Below are 11,083 nucleotides of genomic sequence, written 5' to 3' on the forward strand. Positions count from 1 at the left end.
TAGAAGACTTGAAGAGATAGCTCTGAGACCAAATCCGTTATCCACCCCAGCCTACATTGAGCTCCTGATTCAGTCTGAGAAAGAAGAGGCCAAGCCTGGGTTCCTGGAGCGAATTCAGGCACTGATGGAGGTCAAGGAGCAGGCAGAGTTAATAAAGGAATTTACCAATGTGAATACGTCATCAGACGAACAGAAGCAAAATCCAAAAGAGTCTAAAAAAGGCTTTAGAAACCTGCTTAGAAAAGGCATGTCTCTCATTTTTAATTTGCCGTATGGTGATTAATAACTGGAAGACATTACAACCATTTCCAAAATGGGAAGTAAATGTTACACCCAACTGATAAACAATCTGCTGATTCCATTTCACCCTCCATCTTCTCCACCATCTGCCCAGAGAGTTTGAGACCACATCTGTTTTCCTCAATGCTTCCCTTCCTCAGATATGATGGAAGTTCTGTTCTTCAGCTTTTTCCCTGACTCCCTGTACTCACTGTGCAGGATCTCTTCCCCCATTTCTACCTGTCATTGGTTCCACTCTGCACCTCGACCTCTGGGATTTCTCCCTCCCTTGATATTCTTTTGCTGCCACTCTGAGACATACAACTATGCAATTGGGTCTGGATTCACTGAGCTCTACCACTTTGGATTTGTTGTCTATGACAATATCAGACACGAGCAAACAACAACCAGACTGTCCTTTGCAATACATTTTGTTACCTCTTCAAAATGTTACTTAATTGGTGAAGCATCTTCTCTCAACAATACTTTTTTGATAATCTATGAGTAATCACTAACTGAGCAAGCATGTATGATTCATGTCATTCAGATTTTGTTTCTGCACAACCTCACATCTTTGTACTTCCCTGGTTTATCAGTGCTACCATTCTGCAATACAACTATCACATTAACTGCTGTTTGTTCACCTTTCACTTTACTTGTGGATAGGTTAACAATTAAATTTTCTGTCCCAGAGCAATCTCTCACATACCCCACATAACAGACTAGGATACATCTTTGTTCCAGGAGGAGGAACTAAGACGATACTAAATCTGCTTTTTTCAATGATAACATGCTCCATGAAGAGGGTGTTCCCATTGGAGTCGACTTGTTTCCTGGTTACCCTTGCTATGCTCATTAAATACTTCTGTTTCATTTTCATGTTCTCCTCTATGCCATCTGTTCAAAGTAAAGTTTATTATTTGAGTACATACATAAAAAACACTGAGATTCTTTTTCTTGCAGGCATAATCAGCAAATCTATAGAATAGTAACTATAAACAGGATCAATGAAAGAGCACAGGCACAGAACAGACAGACAGGCATACTTTATTGATCCCGAAGGAAATCGCGTTTCATTACAGCCGCACCAAGATTATTGAAGAAATATAGCAATATAAAGCCATAAATAATAATACGTTAATCATGCTAAGTGGAAATAAGTCCAGGACCAGCCTATTGGCTCAGGGTTTCCGATGCTCCGAGGGAGGAGATGTAAAGTTTGATGGCCACAGGCAGGAATGACTTCCTATGACGCTCAGTGTTACATCTCGGTGGAATGAGTCTCTGGCTGAATGTACTCCTGTGCCTAACCAGTAAATTATGGAGTGGATGGGAGACATTGTCCAAGATGGCATGCAACTTGGACAGCATCCTCTTTTCAGACACCACCGTCAGAGAGTCCAACAAACTGTTGAAGTTAAACTATAAATAAAATAGCAATAAATAACAAGAGCATGGAATAACAAGATAACATGATAGATGCTGCTTTCCTACAACAGCATTTCATGTAGATGTGCTCACTTGCTCGGAGAGCTTTACCCCATTATGTACTGGGATGAATCCACTAACTTTTGTAGGATTTTCTGTTCAGAGGCATTGATATTCCCATACCAGACTGTAATGCAGCCAGTCAATACACTTACACTACACATCTCTCGAAGTTTGTCAAGATTTCAGATGTCATGCTGAATGACTGCAGCCTTCTAAGGAAGTTGAAGCACTGTTGTGCTTTCTTTGCAATTACATTTATATGATGGGTCCAGGATACATCCATTCAGATAGTGACTCTCAGGAACATAAGATGGATTAGTGGACCGTCTGTGCAAGCTCAGACCTATTTGATGGGAAGAGAACATCTTGTTCCAGAGACTGAAATTGAAGGAAAATGAACACACCTGCCAAATACTGATCAGGCTATCTTAAAACTGGATATGCAGAACGAGGTGAGTGTGTCCAAACGGGAATGGTGATGAGGTAAGAGAGAAGGAGCAGAGAAGAGTGTAACAGGTAAGGGGAGAAAGAGATTGTGATGAAACAGAGGGAGTGAAGGAGAGGAACAGTGGGGACAGAGAGTGCAAGAGCTGGGGTGTGGAGGGGAAGAGAAGCAACAGGGAGAGGAGGGAAGTAATAGGAAATGTGGGAGGGTGGCACACATCAGAGAGTTGGGGAGAGGAAGTGAAGCCATGGAAAAATAGGAAACATGATGAAAATATCAGACAACTATTTCCATATCCCTTCTGGAACAAGGTGAGTTTTTCCCCTGTAGTGTGAGATTTAGCTTGCTGTTGTTCAATCAGGTAATAAAATGTGTACTAACGTCAGTACCAGTCAATGTAGTTCTTGCTTCCACTTAGAGAAAAGACAATGTGATTATTTCTCCAAATTCATACCATAAATGAAAATGATGAAATGTGAACACACTACAGCTATGAAAACTGTGAAGACTTATCACAATCTCCAGAAGAAACACAACTTTGTAAAATAAGCATATAATAACATTGATGGTTTGATTCAAAGAAGGGTGAAATGATTTCATTCAGTAAGAATACAAGGAATACGAACATCAATTTATGTCAGTGTAATGGGACACAAGGACAATTGTCACATGTTCTAGCAGCGACAGTTCACAGCCAGGTACAGGGCCCGGTAGAGGGAGCGGGAGAAGTCCAGAGTCTGGCAAGAGTGGGGAGGGGGGATGGAGCAATGGGAAAGGGGAATTCTTATTTTGACTTATCTCCTTCCTTTCCAGTCCTGATGGAGGGTCTCTGCCTGAAAAAGTTAACTGATTACTCTTCTTCATAGATGCTGCCTCCTCTGCCGAGTTTCACCAGCAGTTTGTGTGTTTTTCCATTAATTATCACAGATTTTTTCTTTTAAGTTGTACCTCAGATTGTTCATATTCCCTCAGCAGAATTTACCTAGACCTGTCGGTAGGATTAGTGCCCACTTGGGCCGCAACTGGATCATTCCCTTCCACTACCAAGTTTCCCTCCAGCTCACAAGGGAAGATCCTTACCCAGTGGGGAAGGGCCACAGCATAGGGTTCTTCTACTGGAGAGGGAGGAGCTGAGTTAGGGGAGGAAGCTCCTTAATTTCTTTTGTGGAAGTATATCACATCAGAGTACTACCTGAATGGCAGCAGAGCCATTGATGTCAAAGAATGAGATTGAACAGTACAGAAAGTATTGACTATGAATGTAAAGAATAAAAATGCATTGAACAGTTCTTTTATTATGCATAAGTTTGTTAAAGAAAAACATCTTTGAGGAAATGAATCAGAGGGATGTGTCTGTCTCCTGGAACCCATTCCCCAAACACCATCTCATCCATGATGTGGCCCAGTCTCCAACAGTTCCATTATGTTGCCTGGATAACATACCACCTGCTTGGACAAACCTATTTTATTTAATTGATGAGACTAGATTTTGGAAAATAATACTTCCAATCTGGAACTCTCCTCACTCCAACATTCACTCCACCTTAAAACTATTTTCCAATGAGCAGAAACGTTGACAAAACACACTGACCTGCTGAGCTGTGATGTCACAAGTCAGCCCTGAAGACCAGAAGTTGCTGTGACCAGGTGTGTAACCTTTTTACTTTTTAATGCAACTTGTTCTCTTTTCAATGTCCCAACCTTTTCCCGCTCTCCCACCCCAACCCCCATTTATGAACACTTGACCACCCTGAGACCAATGCTCAGGACCCAGTCAGTGCGGATCTCTGCATCGATGCCTGTTTGAGCAGTGGCTCAGTGCTGACTGCTTGTGGTGAAGACTTTACCTCACCATACCCAGGCACTGTGATTGTCCATGTCACATGTTACATACCCCGTAACGGGTTGAAAAGGACCAGCAGAAATGGAACACACCTGGAGTCTGAGTCTTCTGTTAAAACACTATTTTATAAGTAACTACAAAATAAAGTAAGATAAAACAAGATAAGACAAACAGGTTAGCAGAGTTTATGCATATATAAGTGAGCAAATAAAGTTCCCAAACTTCTCCCAGCTCAGGTGAAAAATGATACAGTCTTACAATGGTATAGATATGAAGTCAGTTCAGTTCGTGATATTAAATTGAGGAGAGAGGTGATTTGTTTTCCCAGTGCCGATACCGTCGAATCTTCCACGTCATCCTCCTGCTTCTGAAGTCTTGTTAAACTCACCGACTGTGACCACACAAAAGAGTATCCCCCGTCACGTGGTAAAGTTATCAACCCAGGCGAGGGTTAAACACACCGATAGCTTCCCACCAGTCACCCCTTTTCCACACTGTGAGCAAAACCCACCTTTCTCGTGGGCACGCAAAACTCAACCAGTGTCAGTTTCTTCTGTGTGTCTGATTACAAAGCCAATTGACCTTGTATATATTCCACACCTGCTGAACACCAGCTGTCCGTCATAGAGCTCCGCCCTGCCGTAAACATGGCAACTCATGGGCTGTTCATTGCTCTCTCTCTCTCTCTCTCTCTCTCTCTCTCTCTGAATTAGCGCACACACTCTTTTTAAAGGGACAGTTGATAATGAGTAATCCTTCAGATCTTGTCACACATAAAATTAACAAAGAAACCCAGTTCTCTCACTTATTGCGTCTTCCATCCCTTACTGATGGATCCTGATGAAACAGCGAAGTCTCTTCTATAGGACTTATGGCTGAAGAGGCTCTGAGACATGTTGAAAGGCACGAGGAAGGGGTCATTGCAATGGAAGCATTTAATCATAACTATTGGTGATATGAATGACTTGGTCTAAAGGAACTGGATTGGTGACAAAGGAGTAGACCATTCGGTCCCTCTTGCTTGTGTGGTGAGGTGTTCTTCCTCCGTTATAAATTGGGTGGACACAGCTGTTCGGCTCACAATGCTGTGCCGAACATGTACTTACTTTAGAAATTACCTAGGGTTATCCATAGTCCTCTGTTTTTCTAAGCTCTATGTACCTATCCAGGACTCTCTTAAAAGACCCTATCATAACCACCTCCACCGCCGTTGCTGGCAGCCTATTCCACGCACTCACCACTCTCTGCGTAAAAACTTACCCCTGACATCTCCTCTGTACCTACTTCCAAGCACCTTAAAACTGTGCCCTCTTGTGTTTGTCATTTCAGCCCTGGGAAAAAGCCTCTGACTATCCACACGATCAATGCCTCTCATCATTTTATACACCTCTATCAGGTCACCTCTCATTTTTGTCGCTCCAAGGAGAAAAGGCCAAGTTCACTCATCCTATTCTCATAAGGCATGCTCCCCAATCCAGGCAACATCCTTGTAAATCTCCTCTGCACCCTTTCTGTAGTTTCCACATCGTTCCTGTAGTGCGCTGACCAGAACTGAGCACAGTACTCCAGGTGGCGTCTGAGCAGGGTCCTATATAGCTGTAATTGCTTGGTCTGCCATTGAGCACATCATTATGTGCCATGCTGGATAACTTTGGCGATCATGGTCTTTCCATGATCATGGCTGTTCTTGGCGAATTTTTCTACCGAAGTGGTTTCTTGCTCTCTGCTGTGTAGTGGGTTGACAATACGAGTGACCCCAGCAATTATCAATACTCTTCAGGAATTGTATGCCTGGTGTCAGTCAGCACATAACCAGGACATGTGATATACACCAGCTGCTGATACGACCATCCACCACCAGCTCCCATAGCTTCAGGTAACCCTGTTCCTGGTGGGAGGTGGGGCTTAGCAAATGTTACACCTTGCCCAAGGGTGAGATCCTGGCTAGTGGAGGGGAAAAGCACTTTACAACCCCTGTGGTAGAGACGTGTCAGCAGCCCGCTACTGTATACAGCATTCTAAAGGCACCACATTGATTTAATGAACAGTCACAGTTCCTCATTCCATCTCCCCTCACACTCCAGTGTTCTCTTCAAAGATTAGATTGGAAGGTCTCCCAAACTGGGCAATTCCTGTGTTGTTCATGTCACCATGCCAACACCTTCCCACTCCCTCCATCTCAACATCCCAGTGCTTGCAAATTTCAGTGTGAAATTCTCTTTTAACACAGACATGTAACGGGCCAAGCTGCTGTTTCCTGCCGACTCACGCTCAGCAGTGTATTTAGTAGCTTGTATATGAGCTGTCATGGCTGTTACCTGCCCCCCTCAACAATAACAAATAACAATTTATGCAACTATCACAGAGATGGATGCCGAGGTTATTGGGTTTTTTTCACTGCAGATCATCAAGATTGCTGAGTCTAAAATCTGACATGATGCAATCCTGTAAAAATGCATATATCTGAAGTCCAGGGAAAATGTTTTCCCAGAAAGGTGAGAAGTAAAGACAGCAAATAAAAGGGATCTTGAATGTGAAGAGATCTTGAGGGTTGGTTAAAAGGGAAGAAGATTGGCAGGAGCCAGAAGGACAGCAAATCTCATAGATTGGTTCAAGAAGTGTGACACAGATAAATAAGAATAAGGATTCCTGTTTGTAAATCAGTAGTCGGGAAACTCTGGGGACAAGTAGCGATGGATAGGTTTCATTTTCATTTGCAAAGTCAGTAACTCAACAGAGATTGTCAAAGAGCTCTTGAGAGGAGATTCAGTTTGACTATTTTGAAGCAGTAACAAATGTATTGATGTGATATTTGTATCTTTGACAAGGCCATCTGATCTGAGGAAGAACATTTCAACACGGAAGGTGATTGGAATTTGGAACGCACTGCCTTAGGGAGTGCTGCAGGCTGAGAATCTTGCATTTTAGGTGAAAACTTCCAATATTGAAATGGCAAAGTAGAAAAGGCTTCAGGCTGAATGTTGTGTAATGAGATCGACAGAGAAAGTACTAAATGACGAGAACAACATAGAGAAGAGCTTTCTTCTTTGCTGGCTGATTGTACATGAGAAATAGTAGTTTTCCTACTGCCCTGAAGGACTTTGTGTGAAAGGTTTTGAGGGCAACTGCAGAGTCAGAACTGTGATCTACATGGTGGAGTGGGGGGAGGGGGACCGAACAACTCTAGACTTTCAGAACAAAGTGACTAATGCACTGATGCCAATTGTCATCACGTGCTTTTTTTGGCTGATAATGGCACACATCAAAAACTCTATTCCTACCACATCGGACACTCACCAATATGCTTACTGACAGAACCACTCTACGACAGATCTGTCCTGTAGCATGTAAAGTAACATTTGTGACAGACATTTACTGTTGGAGCATTTCTTTCAAGACATGAACTTCCTTTTTATGGATATGACTTGAACCTCAAACACAAAGGCTTTTCTTTCATACAGTTTGTTTTACTGTAGCTTCAGAAACTGTTGTGTTTTCTGAAGTTCCTCCAATTTGGTTAGCACAATTTGCATCTGACCCTGCAAACCTTCATTGAAACTTCCAGCTGCTTACGTTCCATTGGAACCACTTTGGTAAAGCCATATTTTCTTGGTTCCATCACACTGCTTGCCCTAAAGAATTTCTTCATAGTGTCACTTCGAATTTTCCAGAAATCGCATCAAATTTATCTTCATTCTCTTCCTCTTCCCCACTGTCATCTGATCTCCTCTCGTTGGCAGCATCTTCAGAGGCTGGACACTGGGCAAAAATGACTGAATTGTTAAACTTGAAGTGAACTGGCATAACTTTTTTATTTTTAGGACATGGTATCTTAGCTACTTTCAAAGCCTCCAGACAGGGGGATGCTTTCCATCTGGGAATGTCACCAGTTTTGGAACTCTGCAATACCTCTGCTAAACATAGGAAGAACTGAATCAAAGAAATATTTCCTTGTCAGAAGCTAATCAGCCAAAGACGCTTGAGTAACAAAACACACATTGATCTTATCAAACCCCTATGGAGAAGTGAAAAACTCTCGAGTGTTGTCAATAATAGGTTTATCTTGGCATATCTGCATGGTGTTTCTGAATCCTGGCATATGAATGATAAACAGTGAATAATAAATTTTAAATCCCACCTGATTATCTACTTTGTAAGCAATGATGAAGGATATCTGACTTTGAACTTGGGATTTTCCTGTCTTTTCATGTAGTTACTTGAATTTGAAGTTGTCACCCCATTCCACTTCCAAGATGAAGTTGATCATCCCATTGATAAGGGATGTCCTTCCTGACCCTGCTGCTCCCAGAACTATAATCATCTTTATTTTGTATTCCTTGCTATATTTCACAAAGTGGTAATCTGCAAGGTGGTTGGACTCATCAAACATCTCCTTCTGCAGTCAGTTTTAAATGGAAGGAGTTTCCATGGAAATGAATTGACATTCAATGGAAAGGTTCTAGTGTATTCTCGTTATTACTTCTATATTTATTAAAACCTGTTCACTTTGTACAGTAGAACAATTTTCTCCAGAGTCAGAAGGCATTCAGTCTGCCTGAGGTTTCAATTCTTCTTTCTGTTGTCTTTACTTCCAACCTTAATACAGCATCTGTTTTGGATGTAACTGTTGCTGCTTCTATACATTCAATCCTGTACTTAACTAACATTAGTTACAATTTGACTTAGGCTGTCCCAGTGTAGTGTTGTGACTGTTGAACAATCCTGGAACACCGGGTTAGCAGTGGACTTGAGGGCCGTGTGATGACCCTGTAGCTGCCTCTCACCTTGCTGATACCAACCTGGGTCATTGCTCTGCATCAGAAATGATACTCATAACTGTAACGTGGTCAGTTCTGCAGGAGTGAGTTTTATTAAATGTATCCAGAGTTGTCCATCACTCCTGCTGGGAACCTTTGTTCAGTGAAATGTAACCCCCAATCTCACCTGCACCACATCTGGGTGGCTGTAAATGCAATGTTACACTGTCACGTGTCGTTCCACTAGCTTCAGGTCTCAGAGCCTGAGATGGCAATCCAAAGCACCAGGTCTTTCTACACAAAACCCCATACAGATCAATTGATGCTCTCATTTGGTGGTCAATCTTCACAGAAGCAACAAGGAATTTTATTTCCAGCTTTTATTTTGGAGTAGGAAGTCAGAGGATCAGAACAGGAGGGCAGCTGGAGCCATTTTAATTTTTTCTTATTCTCATCGGAGTTAAGAGAGGCGGGACTGCACAGGCATGTGATGTCAGGCAGTGAAGCGGGGAAGATTTAAAAAGGGCAGAAATTCTAAATCGGGTTTCATTTGAAGAAGGAAGTCGGAGGATCAGAACGGGAGTGCGGCGGGAGCCATTTTGATTTTTTCTTATTCTTACTGAAGTTAAGAGAGGCGGGACTGCGCAGGCGTATGACGTTGGGCAATGAAGCAGGAAAGATTTAAAAAGGACAAAGCCTTAAACAGCGGGCAGCGAAGTGATCCGGGAGCAGAGTGTAGGCTTAAGGGCTTTGGCTCAACGGGCTTAGACGGAAACGGGCAAGGCAAGGTAGGTTTAGGTTTCAGTTTTTCCTGTTATTTGAAGAAAGGGGAAGTATGAGTGTGAGGGCAGCTTGTTGTTCTCGGTGTTGGATGTGGGAGGTCCTGGAGTCTCCTAGCCTCCCGGACGTTCACATCTGCGCGAGGTGCGCCGAGCTGCATCTCCTGAGGGAACGAGTTAGGGAACTGGAGCTGCAACTCGATTACCTTCGTCTGGTCAGGGAGAGTGAGGAGTTGGTAGAGAGGAGTTACAGGCAGGTGGTCACACTGGGTCCACAGGAGGCAGACAGGTGGGTTACGGTTAGAAGGGGGAAGGGGAAGAGTCAGGTACTAGAGAGTACCCCAGTGGCTGTACCCCTTGACAATAAGTACTCCTGTTTGAGTACTGATGGGGGGGACAGCCTACCTTGGGGAAACAACAGTAGCCATGTCTCCGGCATAGAGTCTGGCTCTGTAGCTCAGAAGGGTAGGGAAAGGAAGAGGAAGGCAGTAGTAATAGGGGACTCGATAGTTAGGGGGTCAGATAGGCGATTCTGTGGATGCAGTCAGGAGACACAGATGGTAGTTTGCCTCACTAGTGCCATGGTCCGGGATGTTTCTGATCGCATCCAAGATATCCTGAAGTGGGAGGGTGAGGAGCCAGAGGTCATAGTACATATAGGTACCAATGACATAGGTAGGAAAAGGGACGAAGTCCTAAAAGGAGAATATAGGGAGTTAGGAAGGCAGTTGAGAAGAAGGACTGCAAAGGTAGTAATCTCGGGATTACTACCTGTGCCACGCAACAGTGAGAGTAGGACTGGAATGAGGTAGAGGATAAATGCGTGGCTGAGAGATTGGAGCAGGGGGCAGGGATTCAAGTTTCTGGATCTTTGGGACCTCTTTTGGGACAGGTGTGACCTGTACAAATAGGATGTGTTACACTTGAATCTTAGGGGGACCAATACCCTGGTGGGAAGATTTAATAGAGCTGTTAGGGAGGGTTTAAACTAGTTTGGCAGGGGGATGGGAACCAGAATGATGGAGCGGAGGAGAAGGAAAACAGAAAGAGATCTAAGGTAGTGAGCAGTAAGGATGTCAGGAAGGACAGGCAGGTGATGGAGCTAATTTGCAGCCACTGGGATGAGTTGCAGTGCAATCAATGCAAAAATTACCAAATACTGGACTTAAGGTGTTATACTTAAATGCATGCAGCATAAGGAATAAGGTGGATGATCTTGTTGTACAGTTACAGATTGGTAGGTACGACATTGTGGCCATAGACGTAGCTAAAGGATGCATGTCTCTGGGAGCTGAACGTCCAAGGATACACGGTGTATTGGAAGGATAGGCAGGTAGGTAGAAGGGGTGGCGTAGCTTTAATGGGAAGAAATTATATTAAATCATTAGAAAGAGGTGACATAGGATTGGAAAATACAGAATCTTTATGGGTTGAGCTAAGAAATCGCAGTGGTAAAAGGACCCCGATGGCAGTTATCTACAGGCCTCCA

This window comes from Hemitrygon akajei, chromosome 2 (assembly GCF_048418815.1).
Source record: "Hemitrygon akajei chromosome 2, sHemAka1.3, whole genome shotgun sequence".
NCBI classification, from domain to species: domain Eukaryota; kingdom Metazoa; phylum Chordata; class Chondrichthyes; order Myliobatiformes; family Dasyatidae; genus Hemitrygon; species Hemitrygon akajei.